The following is a 23617-nucleotide window of genomic DNA, read 5'->3' as shown; positions in this document are numbered from 1 at the left end:
AGTTATTCCCAACAGCCACATCTTTACCTATATGGCATGAGATAGTGTGAGATGATTATGGCCATGACGTCAGATGGATATGGCTTGCATAAAATGGCCTCAGAGATGCCCCATGAGCCGAAGGTATCCCATGCCTAGTTTGCTGCCTATTTTCCCACTCTGAAGGAGAAGCTTTCCAGACCCACTGCAGTGTGTCCTTTTCTAGGGAGCTCATAATATCTGATCTGCTTTCCCCAGCAAGCTCCTCACTGAAGGTGGTTTTATGCAGCTACATTTCTGCCACCTTCCTTCCTTCCTTGGGTATGGAAGCGACAGGCAAGGCAGGCCCAAGACTTATTGCTGCAAGAGGCAGAACAGCAAATTATCCCCCTCCTCCAAGTTTTGGTGCGCATTACCCAAGGCAAATCAAGTTATTTTGGCACTTGAAGCACAAATGCTTCTTAATGTGCCTGGCAGCAAAAAAAAGATTGATGACTATAAGTTAAATAACCTACAATTTGCTACTTGTTCATGACACCCAAAATCAGCTGCCTGAGGAGCTGTTTCACTCTTCCTAGGGTAGGCCCAGCCCTGAACAGGCACCCCAGACTATTACATTGATTTTGCCAGCTGCTGTACTGATTCTAGAGACAGCCAAAAGAACATAATTAAGAGTCGTCCCCCCCAACACACATACAGCAAAAGGCCCCAGATGCTTTAAACATTCCTCACTGGGAATGTGCTCCAACTCCCTGATCATTTTGGCTGCTCTTTTCAGCACCATTTGCAGCTCTTCTATAACCTTTTAGACATGGAGGTGAGCAGAACTCAATATTTCTGAGTATATAAGGATGTTATTATATTGAAAGTTTTGTTTCTGATCCCTAACCTGGGCTTTGCCTTCTCCTCTCCCCTCCCCTACCCCAGCTGCTGCATACTGAGTTGTTGCTTTCTTTGAGCTGTCCACCACAACCCATCATTGTGGTGCATCTCAGAATCTTAGAGAAACACAGGTACCGCCTCCTGGACTGCTGTTTCCCTGACTTCCTAAAACACACACAAAAACAGGATACAACAAGTGACACTTTCTCTGAGTGAGCACTTATTTCCAAACTTGCTTTTGGTACATCTATGCAGGAATGATCATCATGGCGATTTCACCCAGTGGCATGTTGTCTTGCTAGAGGTCAGTCTCAAGGCTGTAGGATTCCAGCCTCATAGAATTCTAGCACATTTGAATTTAATTAGTGCTTTAAGACATTTGTTATCTGTCTCTCTCCATCAGGATTTCAGTGTGTAAGAAGCTCTGAGATGGTTGTTCCAGCATATGGCTGTAACTAGCCTCTTTTGTTTCAGACCAGAACAAAGTTTGAAACTAGCATTTTTCTCTGCCAATAGTTTAGAAACTTTTACCTCTTGTAACTAAGCAGTGTTTTACTGCCTGTGCAATTTTTCTTGACTGCTTTATGGAAAAGTACATGAACCCAACCTTTGAAAAGTTTTGTAAGTAAACCATTTTGTACAATGATAGCCTTAGATTTTTATGTGTATAGGAAGATAGGTTGTGATGGTTTAAACACATCCAATGCACATTTAAAACACATGAGTTCCCTCAAAGAATCCTGGGAACTGTAATTTGTTAAGAGTACTGGGAATTGTAGCTCTGTGTAATGGGAAACTACAATTCCCAGGATTCTTTTGAGAAAATCACGTTCTTTAAATGTGTGTTGAATATGCTTTAAATGTTTGGTGTGGATAGGCTGAAGTTCATGTTTCAAGTGCTGAATATGTTATCTAGGAAATAGGGTGTTAGCCATGAGCCTGGAAGATCTGTCTTCAAAATTATAGCTCCGCTCTGTGAGGGCTCTTGGTTCTTGCCTAATGAACATAGTAATGATTTTAGCTCAGAGGGTTCTGGTGGACATGAATGAGCAATAATAAAGACCTTTGCAGGCTTAACCGAGCTATGTAAATAATTATTAATATCGTAGTAAAGAAAACACTGTTCATTCCCACAGATTGCCTGTCACTTCAGACAGGAAGTCCCCCCAGCCCGGTCTGTCTCCATTTATAAATATGATGTGTTTGTTTTTTATTTCTCTTTCATTCATGAATGGCCAAATGCACTGTCTGATTTCCCACGGTGGTGAAAGGAGGGAGACAACATGGCAGGGGAGAACAGAGGAGATGGAGAGACTGACTGAACCCTGAGTGGAATTATCAGGAAGGGCACCCAAGCAGACTGGACAATAATATAATAAATCCTCCAGCACATCATGGCTCTGGTCAAAAGCATGAGCTGAGGGCACAGGCCTTTCTGGTTTCTCAATATTTTTACATGTATCCTCTACCAATTCATCATTTCAGCACAATTCACACATACATTTCAAGCATGTCTCTCTCACTCCCCTAATCCTGGGCACTCTAGTTTACCCCCAACAGAGCTCCAATTCTCACCACCTTTAACAAACTATACCCCCTAGGATTCTTTGTGTGGGGGATGCTTTAAATGTCCTAATTGCTCAGCTAAAAATGAAAACAAAGCCAACACATATGGGTGTGGCAAGGACACAAAGTAAAAATTTCAGGTTTTCCATGATCTTTAAATGCAAGATCCCTGAGATCCATAGTTTCCTCTGCTGATACCATAAAGAAAATCTGGGCTCCAATGCTTAAAACTACACATCCAGGACATTGCTGCTCACATGGATGACCCTAATCACTTTCATATCTAGAGCCCACCACCATGCTCAATCTAACCTTGTACCCCCATCACTTTCAATCCCTGTTAAGAGCTGCATAAAAATCAAAGTTCCAGTCCTTCACGGCAAGCAGGAAAACTGGAGGCAGCTGTAGCAAGACTGCAGCAGCTCTTACACAAGCGATGGAGGGCAGGAACCTGTTGTCCTTGAAATGTTGTTCACCATGCACTGCCTGCTTTCATTTAAGCTGATCAGCATCTATCTTGACTACATGTAGAGAAAGAAAAAAAAGGGGGAGTGATAGTGGTGGAGGATAAAACTCTAGCACCCCTTTCAGAGCAAAAGTACACAGTGTCAACAAGCCCCCAGAGAAGTAACCTGGGGCCAAAGTGAAACATACGGTTGTATCCAACATTAGTTCTAATCAGAGTAGACCCGTTAACATTAATGGGGACGAATAACTTAATTTCAATGGGTCTACTCTGAGTAGAATTTATTGTGGCGATTAAATGAGCATTGGGAGAACCACCTTGAACAGCACCTTGAGCTTCTTGAAGAAAAAGGTGGGATATAAATGCAACAAACCAACCAACAAACCATCAGTCGTCTTGAGGCCCTCCTCTTGCCCCCACATCAGTAGCATATTTCAGTACATGAAATATCATAGAATCATAGAATTGTAGAGTTGGAAGGGACCAGATATACGGTAACTCAATTTTTTATTCCCCATCCAACTTGAAACCATACTGAGCTTGGCTTAGCCTTGCAAATGCGCTAGCAGTTTTATTGCAGTACCATAACATATGTCATAGTTTTGTATGTAGCACTTAATGATGATCCAGTCCTTAAAAACCATAAAAACTCAGTAGACAGAGAAATGGCTTCCCTATCCTGTGAATTGGCATTCATGATTATGACTGAATTTTCCCTTCATCTACTCTACTGGAATGCTAAAGGAGTATTTGACAAACTCAGGAAATTACAGACCATCACAAAATCAAGATTTGCCAAGGTGTTGTTTTTTTGGTACCTTGCTTCGAACTGAGTATAACAAGATCAGGGACAAGAGTCCAGCTTTTGGGGGAAGAAGCATGTCCAGGTGACCACAAGAGAAAGTGAGAAAGGCTGCGGGGGAGGGAGGGAGATGGGAAGGTTCCGCCCACTTTAGGCTCCGGCTGCGCCCACTATCCGTTGCGCACTTTACTTCTCCCGCGCGGCAGTGGTCCTCCCCATCAGTGCTTTACCAGTTTCAGGTTACTGAAGGCGCTCTCAACTGATGCAACCCATATGGGAATGCAGCTGAATATTCTTTGGGTAACGCTACTTTCAGAAATAGGTCTGCCAGACCTTCGATATGCATCTGGATCTAGGCAACTAAAAAAAAAAATTAAACAAAAACCCGAAGCTCGTCACACTTGGACTCCATAAGCCAGCTTCATGAGCTATGGTACCCTAACTGAGCGCACGTCGCAATTTTACTTCCTCTGCATCAAGCGCAATATTTTTTGGGGGGGGGCAGCCTTGTGGCTCTGTCTCCTCCCGCTGCCCCCCGCATTCCTGCCCCCCATGCCTTGCAGACACGAAGAAGCTAAAGGGGCTGCCCTTCAGAAGGGGGCGTCTCATTCATTTCGAGACGTTTGCTCCGGAAAGTTGACGCCAAGCGCTGGCGGTTCCTGCGCGAGAAACGCCCGTCAACGGAGACGCCCGTCGGGCTTCCGCTAGGGGGAGAGCAGCAGGCCAGGAGGAGGAGAAGAAGAAGAAGACAGAAGGGGAGGACCGAGGGGGAGAAGGGCGATCCTCTCCCCCTACCCCACCCCTGGCCTCCCCTCCCCTCGGCGGCTGCTCGCCTTATTTGTCTAGGAAGTGGGTATTCTCAGCCCGTCCAAGATGGCCTCAAGTGGTTGTCACGGCAACAGTGTGAAAGTCATCAGTGCCATGGAAACCCTCTCTGTGGCATAATAATATAAATATTTTCCTTGAAGAAGGAGCCTGGGGATGAGTGGGCGATGTGCTATTTTCTAGCGCTGCTGCTGCTGCCTGGCTGCGGCGGACGGGAGGAAAGGAGGTGGGGGCTGGAGGAGGAGGAGGAGGGACGGAGGCTCCCCCGGCGATGGGGGAAGGGGACCGATAAAATTAGCTCAGCATGTCTGCACTGACGGGGAAGGGCCCCGCGGGCAGCGGCGGGCCTTGGCACCAGAGAGGAGCCGCGCGGGGGCTGCCTGGGCATCGCCAGGTCCCAAGGCCACTAGATGGGCCCACAGGCGGGCAGGAGGCGCCCAGGTAAGAGGAGTTTGCCTGCTGCTTTGCTTGACTTGCCCCAGGGCTCCTGATACCTTGCCTTCCTGTCCCAGAGGAGCAGGCACATGCCAGGCAGCAGCTGCAGCAGCAGCAGCTGAGTCTCTGGGCTCAGGTGCACTCAGAAGCCCACACTCACTTGGCAAGGGCACTGGGCAATGGGGAAGATGCTTCCCATTCCCCGGAGTTCCTGAGAGTGAGGGTGGCGCAGGGACAAGGGCATCAAGGCCGCTTCATGTGCCACACAGCATCCCTGGCGGATGGACAGGCACAGGAAGTGAAGTGCTGCGCAACCCATGACTAGATCACATGTGAATAAGAAATGTAGGGGCGTTTGGTGGTAGTAGTAGTTGTTTTTGGTTTTCTTTGGGGCTTGTTGTGGGGAGCATTTACTCTCAGTATATAAAGGCTGGAAAGCCAAGGCCCCAATTGTTGTTTCCTGGAGCATGTACACAGGGCAGCAATGCACGCAAGGGTACCACATGCAGTGATGTGCATGCCGATCTCACATGGTAGTTCCTGTGTCAAAATGCCACCTGCTTTAATGATTTTTGTAACATCTGAAGGGGCCTAGACATAATCATGAAACCGGAATGTCTTTTATATATAACACTTGGCACGTCTTATGGTTTGGAATGCTTCTCGTGTTGTTTTCTCAGCTTGCATAAGAAAAACGAAAACCACCGCCAGATCACCACTTTTGAAAGCAATATTGCAGGCTTTATATAGGTGAATAGCTCTCTGAGCCTCAATTCTCATCTGTAAAATGGGTATAAGAACAACCCTCTTTATAGAAATCTAAAAGGAGGAATGAGAGAAGGACTGGGAGTTTTTACCCAAGTAGTGGCTGAGGTGAGTTACAGCGTAAAAGACAACCTGTTGCACATTGAGGGCACCACATGCCTTTGTAACATTTTAAGTGGTAAAACGTAATTTAAATGGATAAGGATGTATTTAAATAATGAAATGTAAATGATTCGTTGTAAAACATTGAATACATCTATAAATGCATACAGCCACAAACAACCATACACAGAACTGCAATGGCTCCCCTCCACCCCGTAACAGAAGTGGCATAGATATAGAGTTGGAAAATTGATATTCGGTGTGCCATTGTTTAAGCAGCTTCAAATCCAGGCTTGTCAATTTGTGGGGAGGGAATGTATGTGACTTCATAATCACAGTCTTTTTACGGCCAATTGTTTTCTGCTGTCAGTTTTGCATCATGCAAAGCACCTTTTGCAACACACAATTTTCAGAAGCTGATATCTATGAGGTGCTTGGCTTTCTTGAACATATTATATACATTTGCATATGCAGATGCAAATGTTTCCTCCATTTGCCTCCTAGACTTGTTTGCTCTGACTATTAGGAGTGAGTACCTGGAGTCTCAGGCAGAGCTCTCTTCCAGACTTGCCTGTATCCAACTCCAAATTCTCCCTCTCTCCCAACCATTTGATTTTGTGGAAGGTAGGTTTGCAGTTGCATCGGCATACATGGCTTTCAGGAGGGTAAAATGCTTCCGGTATGTTGCATTGCAAGGCTGCTTGTTTGCCTGCCTCACCACTCCTATTGCCAGAACCATAAGCTGCCTTACGCTGAGATGGCCCGTCTAGCCCTGTATTGTGTACTACTCTGACTGGCAGCTAGCGATCCAGGGTTATTCCCCACCCTACTCCCTGATCCTTCTGAAAACAAGAGGTTTGGATCTGGCATCTTCTGCATGCAAACCATGCAGATCACGTAAGGAAGGGATGGGAAACATGCAGCCCTCCGGATATTATTTCTGGCTGGACTGCTGGGAGTTGGTTTCCAACAGCACCTGCATGGACCACAGATTCTCTATCCCTGGGCTAAAGCCTCTGCCACACTCAAGTGCTTTATGGGCCATTTTCCTATCACACCATTCGCAACTGCTGGCATGGCCAACTCATTCTTGTTGTCCTGAGCATTGGGATTGCAACAGAAGGGTGGGGTTTAAACCTTCTGAAACAAATTAATAAATTTTGAAAATGAATGAGTCAATCATGGAATGACCATAGCATGGTAAAGTTCATGCTTTGCATGCAGGAAGTCCCGGGTTCAATTTCTGGCATCCCCAGACAGGGCTGAGAAGGGCTTCTGTCTGAAACCCTGACGAACCACTATATAAGAGTAGACAATAGTGAGCTCAACTGGACCAAGGGCCTAATTCAGGATAAGTTAGCTACGTATGTACTTATTGCATTGGTAGTGTGCCCTTTCTTCAAAAAGCTCAGGGTAGCATATATGCCTCACCTCCTTTTATCCTCACAACAACCATTTGTGGGTGTGTTCGTCCACACTTCTGCTTGTGCCACACCTAGAAGGCAGTAGGATAGTAGGAAGTGTGGTTAAGCTCTGTGCTAGCTTTGATGGAGAGCTCTTGGTGCAGCTTCCTAATTTCTAGTCTAGTGCTACAGTTGGGACCCTCGAGCCAGATTCTGATTCTTCCAATAACTAAGTCCCAGATCATAGGATCAGGCCATATAAAGAAACACTCCCACACTTCCTCGCTATTTCTTCAGTCACTATTGTATCAGTTGGAATCAACGGGTGCTCCAAAAAGTTCAGCAAAAGGGGCAGAGACACTGGGTTGACTTGCTTGACAGCCCCTCTCACCGCCCCACCCCGACGATAGACCTTGGCTCAGCATCAATCACTTGAAGGCTCATCATCCAACATGTACACTCTCTCTTGAGCGCTGCTGCAGCCCTCTGTGCCCTTTCCCTAGTACAAAGCATGTTTGCTGCTGGTGATGCGAGTTGCTTCAGCAGATATGAACTCACAGGGCAGAACAAGCTGTGCAGCGGGCGAATATGCTGGCTTTTTATTCCAAACATGTTGTTTATGTCATAAAAGGAGACAACTCTGCAAGACAGGATTGAGAAGTGGAAAGGTGAACAAATAGGGCCTCTGAAGGTGTGCTGATATGAGCTTAATATGAAGGTATATCTGTCTGGCTGTGGAACTGTGACAAGGTGTGCATATATATCTGAATTGGTCTTCACCGTCAGCGCTGCATGATGGATGAGCATAATCAAACAATGTCCTAGGGAGAACATATTTCCTCCTCCGCTTGTGAAATTTCATCACTGTTGTGGACAAGACTCTCTGGTAATTCTGCCAGAAACCCCCCACTACCGGAATAGATGGATGCTGTCTGTTCTAAAACTCTGACTCAGGGCCAAACGAGACTTGACGTTAAAAGGTTTCATATCATTTAATGTTCAGGGATTTTTAAAAACACAAACAGGAAAAACCTGCACAGGAGATGCAAAGACTCGTTTAACAATTTGGCCCTTAATATTCATTTGAGATATTACTTTTTAGTTTTTTTTTTTTTTTTGGCCAGCATACATTTGTGAAGAGTAGCTGAAGGGGCATGGAGTGCCCCAAATCACCTAACTACCCTGCTGATCTTCTCACTTCCCCCCAGTTGCAAATAGTGGTTTAATTTATGACATTGTTTGTTTACCGGTATATCCAAGTCTATGCAAAAGAATAAAAACTCACTGTTTATTTTCTGAGCACCAGGGATCTTAAATGATAACACCCTTTTCTAATTGTGCAATAGGCATGTGGCAACATGAAGAAGAACTACCTTGCTCTATGAGGCGAAAGGTCAATCTAGTCCAACATTCTGCCCCCAGCTGTAGCTTGCTAGATTCTTCTGGAAACTCAAAGGCAGGACATGAAGGTGATGCCCTGTTATTATAGCATCTAGTAATCTAAGTAATTCTGCCTCTAAACATTGGGGCTTATTAATCATGACTACTACCTTATTATTTATTTATTACAAGCAACCCAGATCCCTCTCCTGATCACTGTAATTTCTGATGTGGGAATATTAGCACTTAAACTTTAAAATGTTGCAATTTTTTAAAATACAGTGAACACTGGACATTGTGTATTTGATTGTTCTATAGAAGGTAGCCGAGCAGCTGCCAAGAGGCACTTATTGGATAGTGATGGATGTTTGGGCAAAACCTTCCCAACATCCACTGAAAAGCGCATTGTAGTCACATGGCCACGGGGACTAGCTCTTCTTTCTGATGATGTACCTGGCAGCTGTGGCCCCACACTATAATAATAATAAAATAATAATAATAATAATAATTAATAATAATATATTATTTATACCCCATCCATCTGGCTGGGTCCCCCCAGCCACTCTGGGCGGCTTCCAACAAAACACTAAAATACAATAACCTATTAAACATTAAAAGCCTCCCTAAACAGGGCTGCCTTTAGATGTCTTCTAAAAGTTTGGTAGTTATTTTTCTCTTTGACATCTAGTGGGAGGGCGTTCCACAGGGCGGGCGCCACTACCGAGAAGGCCCTCTGCCTGGTTCCTTGTAACTTGGCTTCTCGCAGCGAGGGAACCGCCAGAAGGTCCTCGGCGCTGGACCTCAGTGTCTGGGCAGAACGATGGAGGTGGAGACGCTCCTTCAGCTATACTGGACCGAGGCTGTTTAGGGCTTTAAAGGTCAGCACCAACACTTTGAATTGTGCTTGGAAATGTACTGGGAGCCAGTGTAGGTCTTTCAAGACCGGTGTTATATGGTCTCGGCAGCCGCTCCCAGTCACCAGTCTAGCTGCCGCATTCTGGATTAATTGTAGTTTCCGGGTCACCTTCAAAGGTAGCCCCACATAGAGCACATTGCAGTAGTCCAAGCGAGAGATAACCAGAGCATGCACCACTCTGACAGTCCGCAGACAGGTAGGGTCTCAGCCTGCATACAAGATGGAGCTGGTAAACAGCTGCCCTGGACACAGAATTGACCTGTGCCTCCATGGACAGCTGTGAGTCCAGAATGGTTCTGGACCTGGTTCTTCAGGGAGCGTGTTGGAGCGGGTCAGAAGGTATACACATATACCAATCAGGGTTCCTCCTTGCACTGAGAAGCTCTATGTGCATGCACCATTACATGCTCAGAACCCCTTCTGATGTGCTCCAAATGCATGGAAGGTTTATGGTCACCAAATGTGGGAGGGAGATTAGTCGATATGGCTCTGACCCCTCTCACACATTCTTTCAGTGCAAGGGGTTGTCATTTGAACCTGACATGAATTACTGTCATCAACACAACTCCCATTCAGTTCAGGCTATAACATTTGTTGCATTGTTTTGGTTGCTTTGGATACTTTTTCTTGCTTTACAACTCTAAAAGAGAAATATTAGGAAAGTGAATTGCAACAAATCCTTCTCCCACAGTTGCATGCTCCCCCTCTCCTGCACTGGAGAGGGATGCTCCAGTGGTTTTCCTATGGAGTGGGGAGACAAAAATATTGATGAACCAATTTTTTACTACCCTCCCCATGTGAAAAGGAAATAGTAAAATGTAGTTTTACTAAAATCTAAAATGATAGAAAACCACAAAAGAAGAAAGATTTAAAGAGCTGCTTAGTTTGAAAAGGCTCGTCAGTTCAGCACTACTATCCTCAGTATGCGACCACTGATAGGTGGTAGATAAATTATTGAGAGTAATAGTCATGTTTAACAGATGTAGTATGAAGTAATGTGGGAATTATGTTGTTATTACAGAAAGCACAAAAACTTTAGCATGCAGGGATTGTTCTTTGTTAATCTTAAGGATTTTGAGGGTTTTATCTGTAAATGCTGCTGTATAAGAATATTTCTTTTAACTACAGTATAATGATTCTTGAGCAACATTAGGCTGAAAAGCCTAAGCATATTCTCTTAAAAAGTAAATGCCATTGAATCTCTCAAGCAGTTTTGAATAAACATGGTTAAGCTTGGAATGTAAATCATGCTTTATTCATGTCATATATATGGTATCTTAGTTTGCTGGTATTTAACTGTAAGGACCCTTCCCACACTGTCAAAAGCCTTTTCTAAAACCACTTAACTAGCATGATGAATGTTTGGTGATGCCATACACTATTTGATATTTTTCTATAAAGTATATATTCTACTTGTTCTTGATTTGTCAGGGACTCAGGACAGAGCCATGTTATGTCTACAAACGCACATTCATAATCTTTCATTTCTTGATGTGACACAAGCAGGTGGAGGCAGGGTACTTTGGTAGAGGAGATCAATAGATGCAAGTGATGTTCTTAAGCTTTCCACACCCAGAATTTCTCCTCTGCAAATGCCCCCTCCATCTCAGTCCCCTATCTGGAGAAAAGTTGGTTAAGACACCTTGGGTGGGCAATTTTCAAGGGAGAATCATTGGTCGGAGGAAGAATTAAGCATCCCCTCTACCCATCAGTTATTCTCTGGGAATGACCACCTATCAGAAATTCTGTAATAGTGGATTTCTTGTATCAATAAGTGGCTGGAATAGATTATCTTTGAAGTCCCTCCCAACTGTATGATTCTGTGACTGTAAAATGTTCCCCAGCTCTGCATTGCCATTACATTATATAACTTGCAATTCCAGCAACACAGTGGTTAAATATTATCACTTTGCTCTTCTACTAACATAACTTTCCCAGTTCGAGTTGTCCTTCAAATAATTGTGTTTCCTCAATTACAGATTCTTCAGGTTTATTCAAATATTGAACCAACATGCATTTACCAAGTTTGCTTTAATTTAACTTTGAGAAATGTATTACAATTTCTTTCTCCAAACTTGTGTTCAGTGTGTTGTACCGTCTTGTAACATGGAATGCTAGAATAAATTAGATTTTAAGGAGTTTTGCTGTTGCTTCAGAAGAAACAAGGAACACTGTATTCCGCTTTGTCTTAAATTTCCAGTTAATTGACTTAGCATTACAGCTTATCTAAAGTGCTAGAAAAGCAGAGTGTCTTTTCTTTAACTATATCTTATACTTTGCTCAGATCGTTCAGTTATGGACAAAAATGGAATGTGTTGCTAAAACAACAATGAATGCTAACATTTTAAATCCTGCTGTTAGACAACCATCAGTTATTGCCGTAATCTTATTTTGCAGAACACAAAATGTATTTCCATAAACCTGTTGATTTCAGTGAACTTCAGCCAGTTTAGTTTGTGCTGGATTGTGCACATTTAGGTATCAGTGGCAGAACAGAATGAGAGCTGCTGTGGTCACAGAGGTTACTCTCCTGCTGCCTTGGAAAGTTTATAGATATAATCAGGATTTTCAGGCTGTGCATCTGCCAGGACAGTAGTGGCTATTGCTGCAGCTTTGATGCAGGAGATGGTATCTGCTTCCAGTAACGTGGGCCCCTTGTGCTAATGCCCAGAATACAGTGTGGAATTATTGCTCTACAAGCCATACAGCCTCTGAAAGGGGTCCCAGCCCTATAACATAGTTGGCCTTATCAGTGATATTATGATACATTTTCTTGAAAACAAACAGGGCCATCTCTAAAGAACTTTTGGTCTCATTTTTATTCACTTAATGGAGTGCTCCCATTTACTTTCCCCCATCTAAACCCATCATCTCCACATGCTGCCTGTCTCTGTTTTCAAGGTCCTCTGCTTTCTCCAATAAAGCTCTGACCTATGTCAATAGCTTCAGTTCCAAATAAAATGTGCATGTTTTGAGTCATCTTGCAGATCAGATTTTCCCAACTTTTCAAATTGGATTTGAGAAGACAATCAAATATGCCTTCCCCCGCTGCCGCCACTGTGGTCTTCAGTGATTTCAAGTTCTATGCAGTTGTTTCAAACCCTGAAGTAAGCCCTGCTCCTCTCTAAGATGGTGGGATCCAATTTGCCTTTGTATGTCTCTTTGTTCTCTGCAGTTTTCACATGGTAGTGGGATAGTGTTACTATTTCTCACAAATCCAGAAGAGACAGATCTCACATCCAATATCCCAGGGACATGTGAGGATCCTAGAGGTTACATGTTTCATGCCACCCCAATTTCTGAGCAGTGCGAGATTCCAAGGGTCTCAGGGTTGGATCAAGGCACAGCAGAGACTGTAGTGTCTTTATGATATATGGTTTATTTATACATATATACAACCTGAGCCTATGATGGAGGGGTTCACAGCATAAACACCACAAAAGGGTCTTGTTTCTCCCATAGGCACAACCTTGGATTCAAACAGAAATCAAACATTGCTCTCAAACATTGCTCTGACTCTCTCTGTGCCTTGCTGCTTTACTTCTAGGTCACATCACCGCAACTCTGTTCTCAACTTTGGCTTTTTTCTGTTGAAGGAAGGGGGCCTACCCATTTGCTGACTTACACCAAGCCCCTTTAGCCTCCTTAATGGCTCTCACCCAGGCTACCACCTCCCCAGGAGGCTAGTCTGGCTGTGACAAGAATTAGAAGGCTTGGTTCAATTCTGACACTTGCTGAATCCAGGGATTAGAGAGGTCTGGCACCCAGCTTAACACCCCAAACTCATAACAATATTAAAGGCAAATGGAGTTGTGTTGGCTGTATTTGGGAAATACCTTTATGAGGCCAACCAAAATAATAACAATAACAATAACAATAACTTTTATTTGTACCCTGCCCTCCCCGGCCGGAGCTGGGCTCAGAGTGGCTAACATCATATAAATAACACAGTATACATAAAAACAGGCATCAATTAATTAAAATACATCTTAAAATTAATTCAGACAAATTAAAATCTGGACAAATGGCAGTTATCAGGTTAAGATTGAGAGCGGTTAATACTTGCCAGGACCAACTGTTTTCACTGATCATATAAGGACCTGTGAACAGGCTGGGAGGCCTCCTTCATGCTTGTTCTTATACAAAGGAAAATAGGTCAGACAGCACCCTGGCCAAAACAGTCTGCAAGCAGGGATTACTGGATAGTTAAGACACAACTGGCCAACAACTGGCAGTTGCACAAGGTTGTGTGTGTGTGTGTATTCCACAATCACTTCTGCTTTAAGTGGTTTTGCAGGAATTCACAATGCTTCAAACTATACTATATTATGTAAGGTGAAAAATTAATGGAGACACTGAGAAAGTTTCAGGGAGTAAGTTCCTAACCCCAGATTGAGTATGGTTTCTAAAGAGGGAGATTTGGCAACAGAGGGGGGGGGGAATGTTCGTTGTCTTTTACTTTAAATAGAATCAGTCCTGGAAGGAAGACAACGTCAGCTAGCTGTGTGTCTTTTGCTATTTCTGTTCCATATATGATTTGCAATGTAAATAAGACTAGTCTGCTAAGTGGCCACCATTGAAAGACTAAACAATATTTTCTCTAAACTGCATGGAGCAGAGAAAACTCATTCAAGTGCTGAAATCAGAGAAGACCAAATTTGTTCTGCAGTACTTCATGGTGCTCACACTTTGAACTGGATTTTGCTGTTATTCGGTGAACAACCCCTCCGTTGGCTCAGGAAAATTTTATTTTCAAGAAAAGTACACACAGATTATGGAATCAGGTTAGCTTTAACTTCAGTGACCCTCTGCTTTGCTCTGAGGACATTATTGAACTCAATTGATGCAATAATAAAAGACAGATTGGTCCTTAGAAAGCATCCTTTTCTGGTATTCTGAAGTCTGGTAATCCTATAAGAGGCAAAAGCAGAGTCATTGTCATTGTCCTGATATAATATTATTTCACATAGAGACTTTTCCTTTTTATAAAATGTTAGGCACAAGCCACTGGGACCCCAGTTTATTTGGAAGCAGGTTCCATAGATTTCAATCTACAACTGCAATGTCTTACTTCTAAACAGATGTGCTTGGGATCACAACCTTGTAGCTGCTCAGTCTTCCCTGAGCTTCAGCTACCATGAGGCCAGTGCTTTTTTTCTGGCAGTACTCAATGGTACGCAGTACCGGCACCTCCCCACTGCCCCCCAAATCTTGCGATGCCCTTCATGGTCCCTTCCAACTCTACAATTCTGCTATTCCATCTATGGTTTGAAAAAGCAGCACTGTTGTGGCCATTCTGTTAGGGGTGTGTGGCTTTTCTCATATCATGTAATCATTTATGTGGGTGGATGGAGGGAGGGCAGCACAGAGAGAGGAGGAGTTGGCAAGTGTGTGCTGTGGCACGCCAACCTTTCTTCTCTCTCTCCCACTCTGCGTTGTTGTACCCCTAACCTGCCACCCAGTGCATGAGATCCTCTTTGTCCCTCCTTGAATTGGGCATGGGTCCTTTTACTTTCCAATATATTATTATTATTATTATTATTATTATTATTATTATTATTATTATCATCCCACCTTTTCTCCAGACAGGGACTCAAGGTGGCTTACAACAAATGAAAACAACACAGATAAAATAAAGACGCTGAAAACACAGAAAAGATAATAATTAAAAAGTAATTAAACTCAAATAGTGTTAAAACTTTTGCTTACTCCTTTCTTCTTATCTTTTGTGGCCTTTTTGTTCCATTATTATTTCCTTTAACATTCTTATATCTTTGTTTTCTTTTCTTTATCTTTTTCTTCTTTTGTTTTGCTTTGTTCCGATCATTTACACTATTTGTGGTCCTCTACTCAAGGTAAACAGCGTTTCCGTGCGCTGCTCTGGTTCTCCAGAAGCAGCTTAGTCATGCTGGCCACATGACCTGGAAGCTGGACGCCGGCTCTCTTGGCCAATAAAGCGAGATGAGCGCTGCAACCCCAGAGTCAGTCATGACTGGACCTAATGGTCAGGGGTCCCTTTACTTTTTTTACTCAGGGTTAAGGAAGGGTTAACATGCAGATGAAGGTGATGGATAGTTGATTAAGGGCCCTGTGTGAGAGAAGAAAGGGAATCTCCCAGGTAGGAGTTGAAGAGTTCACCTTTCTCTGTGTTGGTTAAGTTAAGATATACCTGCGAAAGAGGACTTTCTTCTTTGCTTTTGTTTCCATTTAGATTAGATTTTTTATTATTATAATGTATTAATTAAATCTTATAAATGAAAAAACCCAACTGAAAAAAAATCTATTAAAATGCAGATGACAAAAACAATAAAAACAGCACAGTACTATAAATGCCCTTTCCTGAAATAACAGCCAGTTCCTGAAGGCCTGTTGGAATAGGACAGGACGGGGTGGGGGACCAGTCTAGGTTCTCTAGGAAGGGAATTTCAAAGTCTGGGAGAAGCCACTGAGAACATACCAGGACTCTCTTGTGATATCTTTAGGGTTTCTACCATCTCCATATTCTGCCATAAATTAAGTACCTAGATGGCCCAAGTGTAAAGGATCTGAATTGCCTCAGCAAAGCCATTGTATAACGATGCTAGAGTACATACAGTATGTGACCAACTGGTGATATTCAGTTCAGTGACACCAATGGTAGTTGGGCATGTAGAACGGGGCTGAGGTAAGTCTCTAGGCAACAGTGAAGAAATGGTATCTGCTCAGCATCCAATTACCAATGACACTTCAGAGGACACTTCAAAAACCAGTGGTAGGGGAGCAAAGGCTGGCCCTCTGCTGTTACCTGCCACTGAGCAAATCTCCACAGTGTAGTAATTAGAGATGTCATCCTTCTGACCTCTAATACACACCTGTTGCTCTCTGATGGGGCTCTATTATCAAATTTAGCTGTCATGGACTTCCAGTAGCTCAAGTCCCAGTGGGGCACCTGAAAGCATGTCACAACCACCACTGGCACTCTGACTCAGACTCCCATTTGGTGCCCCCCTCCCTCTTTTGTTTTTTACTTACAGAAGGTAAGAACAGCTTTTCTGCTAGGCTTGTGATCACAAGAAGACCAGTTCAAGAGAACTGGCCCATGTACAAGAGAATTCTGAAGTCAACTGGTGGTATTTAATGGAAATCCTCACTTGCCTAGCCAGCGCCCTTCTCAAATAATTCTGGTCGTTTCTTTTTTCTCTCTCCCTTTTTTCCCTTTCTGCCCAAAGAAGGTAGTTATGCTGAGATAAATTCTTTGGTTCACAAGGAAACGGAATTATAATATGTTCTTCAGCTACTTAGCCTCTTTGAAGTCATTCACAGCTTACTATGTTTCTCTGTGGAACTTTGAACTCTCCACCCACAATACATAACAAGACTTATTTATTTACTTACTGCATTTCCTTTGCTATTGGTTACACAACTGTTTCTTTCCAGATGAAAGAGAAATAAGCTGAGAACCTCTGTTCTCGCTAGAGGTCATTTGCGGGCCCAGGCACAGTGAGCCCGCAAACGTCGGGGTTGAACCATGGGAAGAAGTAATAAAGACGGGTCAAGCCACTTGGGATCAAATAGGCCACAACTTCATTGCTTACAGATGTCAGAAGGTCTTGGTTTAGGCATTGGGTGTGTATCCTGAATTAACCAACCCGATTTGCTGACTGATGGTTTCATCAGGGTCAATCCTGGGTAAAGGACCACTCTATGATGCACATTAATTCTGGACAGTAGTGCCATGCAATCTTTAATCTGAAAGTCAGGACATAATCCTATCACAGAAGCCGTGCTAGAGGCACCCGATGGCAGCGTGTGCCGACTGAGCTAGCATGCCAGCTCAGCTGAAATATGAGTTGGATTCTATCCTAAGCATATTTCAGCAGACAGTCAAAGCTGTCTCCTTCCCAGCTTGCCCACCCCTTGTTAATCAAGGGGAAAGCTGCAGAGACATTTACAAGTTTCCCATCTGTTAGCTCACCACACTCAGCCTTTTTCTTGCCCTTCCCCAATCCACTTGGCCTTTGAGATTTTTGGATGGGAGAATAGCTCTGTTTCCCCAGGTCCTTTTCTTGGTACAGTTTGTTGGAAAAGATTGAGTGGACACGCAAAAAATGGCTTTCCCCAGAAAAGTGCCTAGAACAGGAGACCAATTCTCACAGGCTGGACGTGGGTGCGTTTTATTTATGAGGAGTCCCTTGCCTGTTAGCCCTTGCCCTTGCTCATGAATCAATCCAATATCTGAAAGGGAGAGGATGCTTTCATTGACGGCTTGGAAGGCAATGGCCTTATTAAACACCACTTTTCTAGGTCCTGCTGAACAACTGTTTTCTTTGATCAAAAAGATAAATGAGCCCCAGAGAGAGCTGCTGAGAAAAGCTTCCTCAGCAAAGCAAAGACTCCCAAGTTAGGAGCTTCTGCATCAGCCTGGATCCTCCTGTTCCCTTGTGAGAAGGAAATGCCAAACCAGGGGTAGGAGGTAGGTTCATAGAGGTCCACACAATATTGTGATATCAACCTGGCCAAGGGAATGGAGTATTAGCAGGGCTGGGGGCAAAGCCCACAGAAGGCAATTTATTCAACCCGGGAAGGAATGCTAATATTTAACCTGGCCACCTTACCAGTCACACATGATAGGGGGCCACCGCAGATCAACTGAACACATCCTTGATGGCAGCTGTGGCACATGCATGTCATAAGCAGAAGTATGTGCATAGCAGAAAGCTCAGGCAGGATAGTGAATGATCATTCTTATTAAAAAGCTGGTGGACCTGGACCTTTCCTCCACCATCTGTGATTGGATTAAAGACTTTCTGAGGGATCTCACACAAATAGTGAGGATTGGGCTGTCCCCTGAGTTCGGTAGATGACATCGCGGGAGACCGCTGCCTCAGGAGAGCAAGGAAAATTCTTAGGGACAACTCACACCCTGGCCAGTACCTTTTTAAACTCCTACCTTCGGGCAGGAGATACAGAAATACAGTCAGCCGCACCAACAAGTTAAAGAAAAGTTTTTCTCCGTGGGCTGCTGAATGGAAAAAAATAGTGGTGCAATTGACTTCCGACAAGCACACAGAGTGCGAACAAGACTGAGTGTATGTGTGGGGGGGGGCTCATTTAATTTCACTGCACACAGGTAGTGTAGTGACAATAAAGGTTTGTTTATCTATCTATCTATCTATCTATCTATCTATCTATCTATCTATCATTGGTTGGCCAAGCTGAGTATTGTCCATGCTGATTGGCTGTGACTCTGTGTGGTTTCAGGTAAGAAAGTCCCAGGGGGCCTACCTGGAAAGGCCAGACATAGAACCTGGCTGGGATCTTTCACATACAAAGCAGTTTCTCTAGCACTCAGCTACAGCACGTCCCCATCACTATGAGTCACACTTATAAACAACATTTTAAGAGATTTAGAAGAAGTCCTAGGGCTACAGTCCAAACCCCTTTGCACCAGCCTAGGGAGGGATAGGAGCCTTGCCAGACTCCAGTGTCCTCCACCAGAGGACTTTCCTGTTTCACCTGCCAAGCTTGCATGCAGGGAGTGCTGAGCCAACTCAGGATCTGCTGGGACCTGAGCCAGCCCAGCCGCCATCACATAACAGCATCAAACTCCAGGCTGGCACAACAGTTTACCTTCTGGCCTGCCTGCCTGGGGTGAGTAGCAGAGCTGTGGATGTGGCAGTGGCCCTGCTGTTCTGTTAAGCCCTGCTGCTTCTGCTGCTTGGGGTTTGGACTGCAGCTGACATTTTACAGATGGGGAAGACTGAGTCTAATCCCAAAGATGATAATGAAATCCATTGCAGAGAAAAGACACACAGCAGATAAGAAAAAGGACAAACTACAGATCAGTTTGTGCAAATGAGGGCTGTGTACGCCGCTCCATACACTGAAAGCTCATTTCCCACAGAAAGAATCCAAAGAACTGTGGTTTGTTATGGGTGCTAGGAATTGAACAGTAAACCACAGTTCCCAGGATTCTTTGGTGGGAGGCAGTGCTTTTTTTCTAGAAAAAATAGGTGCCAATACTCGCCATGAAGTTGTTACAGTGAGTGCCACACTTTTTAACAACAGCAAAAGAGGTGCCAGTGCTGCGTACCTTTGAGTACTTCCTGAAAAAAGCACTGGTGTGAGGTGCTTTAAATGTATGGTATGTACAAAGCCTAAGTACCCTATTTTTCCATGTATAAGACTAGGTTTTTCCCCTACAAAATAATGTCAAAAATTAGGGGGCGTCTTATACTCTGGGCCATCTCCCCCCATTTTCTTAAATCTGAGTCCCCCCAAATAGGGGGTGTCTTATACATGGGGGTATCTTATAGACAGAAAAAATACGGTATATGGTCAAGGAATTAAGATCACAGAAGACATTCTTGAAAATGTTTACTAGTCCCAAGGACAAATAAGTGACTCTACTGGTGTGGCACAGAATTCAAATGCAAACAGGCAAGATGCACAGAAGCTCCTCACATCCAACGTACTCCAGAAAGTCTGTATCACACCCACTTCACACATTCCACATCACACAACCCAGAAATCCTGCATCATACAACAATAATAAATAATATCATAAGGAAGCAGTTTTAATATGAATAATACAAATTGCAACAAAAAAGGTATGTACTTTTAAAGTATTTGATGCGGTTATTTTTCTACCTGCAGTGGTACCTCAGAATGCGAACGGGATCCGTTCTGGAGCCCCATTCGCATCCTGAAGTGAACACAACCCGTGACTGCGCGTCTGCACGGGTCGCGATCTGCTGCTTATGCGCATGATGTCATTTTGACTGTCTGCACATGCGTGAGTGGCGAAACCCAGAAGTAACACGCTCCATTACTTCCAGGTCACCGCGGAGCGCAACCCAAAAGTGCTCAACCTGAAGCATATTCAACCCGAGGTATGACTGTATAACCAGAAATATAGGGGCTCCTGGAGAATATTCACATGTGATTAGGGTGGAATTCCCTCTTCTGCATAACTATTAAAAGTCCTCTTTTTCACCTGACCACCCTACATGTGGATGGAAATAAAGATGCTCTCAGAAGTGGCGGTCTTTATGATTACTGAATTAATATGGCATTTTAGTTTGGACACTGATATGTGATTTTGTATGTCACTAAAGATGCTTCAGGGGAAATAGCCAACTGTTCTCTCTTTCTCTGATCATTCTGTATGCATTTACTTGCAAGTCAGTCTTAAAGAGACTTACAATAAACGCAGTCTTTTGCACACTGAGGTCATAATCCAACCTCCCTTTGTGCCAGGCTGGCATGGAAGGTTGGATGGGATGGAGGTGGATTTTATGCCAGCATGTGCTTGTGGAGTGATGGTAGCATCACTCTGCCAGCAAAGAGCTTCCCCTCCTCCCTGCTGGGTCCCCACTGGTTGTAGCCAGCAGAAATCCTTGAAACTGGTCCATCCAGGCCTGATCGCTGCACCAGTTCCATTGATAAAAGTGGTATTAAGAACAATGTTGCAGCTCTGCTTGCACACAGATTGCTTGCTAATCAACACAGGACTCCCACGCTAAAGAAATATATACTTAGGATCAAACAATAATCTCCCACTTAGCTATGCATGTGTGTGTGAGAGAGAAAATGAGAACGCAAACTTCTCTGCACCTTCAGCTGAATGCGACACACACTTTTGCAAAGTTGTAAGCAGCAGGGAAGCTACTGGGTCCTTAACTCTGCCATTTACTGGTGGGGAACATTACAAACAAACGTATCAGGATAAAGGGAAACAAAGCAAAAAACTAAAAGACACTTCTGTTTTTAAGGATTAAAACATCACACCCACATATGGAGGCCACAGCTAATTACAAACCAAAGACCTGGTGAAAAAGAAATGTTTTTGCCTGGCGCCTAAGGATTGCACCAGGCACGCCTTCTTGGGGAGAGCATTCCACAAGTGGGGAGCCACCACTGAAAAGGCCCATTCTTGCATTGTCACCCTCTGGAATTCCCATGGAGGGAACACACAAAGAAGGGCCTCAGTTGATAATCACAGGATCTGGGTTGGGTCATATGGGGAGAGGCAAGCCTTGAGGTACTGGAGTCCTGAGCCACATTAGGCTTTATAGGTAAAAAATAGCACTTTGAATCAGGCTCTGAAACTAATTGGGAGCCAGTGCAGTTAGGCTGGGCTTGGTGTGCTCAGACCATGTTACCCCAGTGAGCAACCTGGCAGCTGAATTCTGCACCAGCTGCAGTTTCTGAACTGTCTTCAAAAGCAGCCCAGTGTAAAATGCATTGCAGTAATCCAGCCTAGAGGTTACCAGAGCATAGACAACAGAAGTTAGGCTATCCCTGTATTACGTGTTGGAGCTCTCTACTCATCTTCTGGGAACTATGGATCCCAGGTTTCAGTATGAGGAGGGAATGGCTATTAAGTCAGATTAATGTCTGCCCTAAAAATTACCATGTGAAACACCCTTTTGCCAGAATAAGCCATTAGCCTATGTACCTAATGAAGATGTGGGGGTGCAGTTTTGGAGCTGGGAAGTTGGACCATGCCATTTTTCAACAACAGCATCTGCTGGTACAAAGGGACTGTCTGGCAAATCCTTTCCCAGATAATGAGTTATTAGAGTAATTTTTCTTTCAAGTGCTCCTGATAGCCAGGGCTGATGCAGTATCTGTATCTTCAAAAAGCAAGCATGCAAAGGGTCACAGATGTAGCTGAATCTAAATTTGTTTTCAAACACAAATGTTTGCAGGAAATGTTGCCCATTATTCTCTCAGCTGTGCTAATTAGGGAACTGTTCCGACTATGTGCTGATGGCAAAGTGTTAATTAGAGTGTCACCGTTACAGTCTGTTGTAAATAAATGCAGGGGAAGGGATACTAGTGTGGAAGCCATGGAAGTATTGCCAGAATTCGACACAACTGCTCCCCGCTGCTGCTGCTGCTGCTGCTGCCACCACCACCTGCTGGTTTTGTAGGGCACATGATCTCTACCAGACATGAAAAGGATTAGACTTAGGCAAGGAAGGCAGATAAATTTAATCTGAGCATGGGATGGCCAGATGCAGATTCGGACAGTGCCCTTACACCATTCAGTGTAGAGCATTTCAGCAGGTGCAGCTTGCATGATAAGCAATACCTGCTGACCGTTCCTCGTCTGCACAACTATGCAATGTGCAAGTTTCATCCTCTTTTGCATCTACCCACAATAGAGCAACATCTGTTAGCAGAATAGAAAAGTCAGCATTCTTGGTTCTTTTTCCAGGCAGATGTGGATAACAAGCATGCAACTGAATTGAGATACCTTCACATGATGATTCCTACTCCCCCACGGCTTAATTGGTATAGACCAGGCATAGGTAAACTCAGCCCTCCAGATGTTTTGGTACTACAACTCCCATCATCCCTAGCGAAGAGGACCAGTGGTCAGGGATGGTTGGAGTGGTAGACCCAAAACATCTGGAGGGCCAAGTTTGCCTATGGCTGGTATAGACATTCCAGCCTGTCATTGTATGACACTATATGAGTAAGACAGGGCTAATGCGTGTTGAATTCTTCTCATGATCCAGAGTTTCACCTTCTGGACAGAGATTGAGATTGAGATTGAGACTGAGACTGAGACTGAGAGAGAAGTGATTATGTGAAAACTATGGTGACCTGAATGAGACTGGGACTCTCGTACCTTTCATCATTGTTTAGAAGATGGGTTTTCAACACATGCTGATTTTTCAGCATGGTAAAAAACCCTGCACTTGACAACATTTCTTCTTCTTTGGTAGCTTAAGGGGAACAAAAACTCATTGCATCTGGCCACTCTACTGAAGACTATTCGTTTCACCAAACTGAGAAGCCATTTGGGTTGGGTGGGGGTTTTGAGGTTCAGCCTCCATGTGTCTAGCTTGCCGAACAAAAATACATGCTAACAGTTTTCAAGTGATATAACTGATGTATGTTGATGGTCAAGTAGTTGACTCCAATACTTGATTGCTTCACCGTATGCCAAACTCTGAAAGACATGGCTTAGTCCATGTTCTCCGGACTTCTGATTCCCTCTGGGAAACTGAATAAGCCATCCTAGATGTTAAACCAATTCCCTGTGTATCTGCAGGTGAAAGCAGGGATAACAAAGCAGGGATAACAGACGGAACCACCATATT

At 44.0% G+C, this 23617-nt stretch overlaps 1 protein-coding gene across 1 annotated transcript in view; it reads left to right on the top strand.

The window, feature by feature from the left end:
* Positions 1-4718: 4718 nt before the first annotated feature.
* Positions 4719-23617, top strand: part of DGKG (diacylglycerol kinase gamma) — a 165760-nt gene continuing 146861 nt past the window's right edge. The window contains exon 1 of the mRNA XM_053389812.1: positions 4719-4961. The gene's annotated coding sequence lies outside the window, so the exon portion shown is untranslated. The remainder of the gene's footprint in view (positions 4962-23617) is intronic.

The sequence above is a fragment of the Podarcis raffonei genome, chromosome 5 (assembly GCF_027172205.1).
Source record: "Podarcis raffonei isolate rPodRaf1 chromosome 5, rPodRaf1.pri, whole genome shotgun sequence".
Classification (NCBI taxonomy): domain Eukaryota; kingdom Metazoa; phylum Chordata; class Lepidosauria; order Squamata; family Lacertidae; genus Podarcis; species Podarcis raffonei.
The sequence above is the reverse complement of the archived record's forward strand: the minus strand, read 5'-3'. Positions and strand labels throughout refer to the sequence as shown.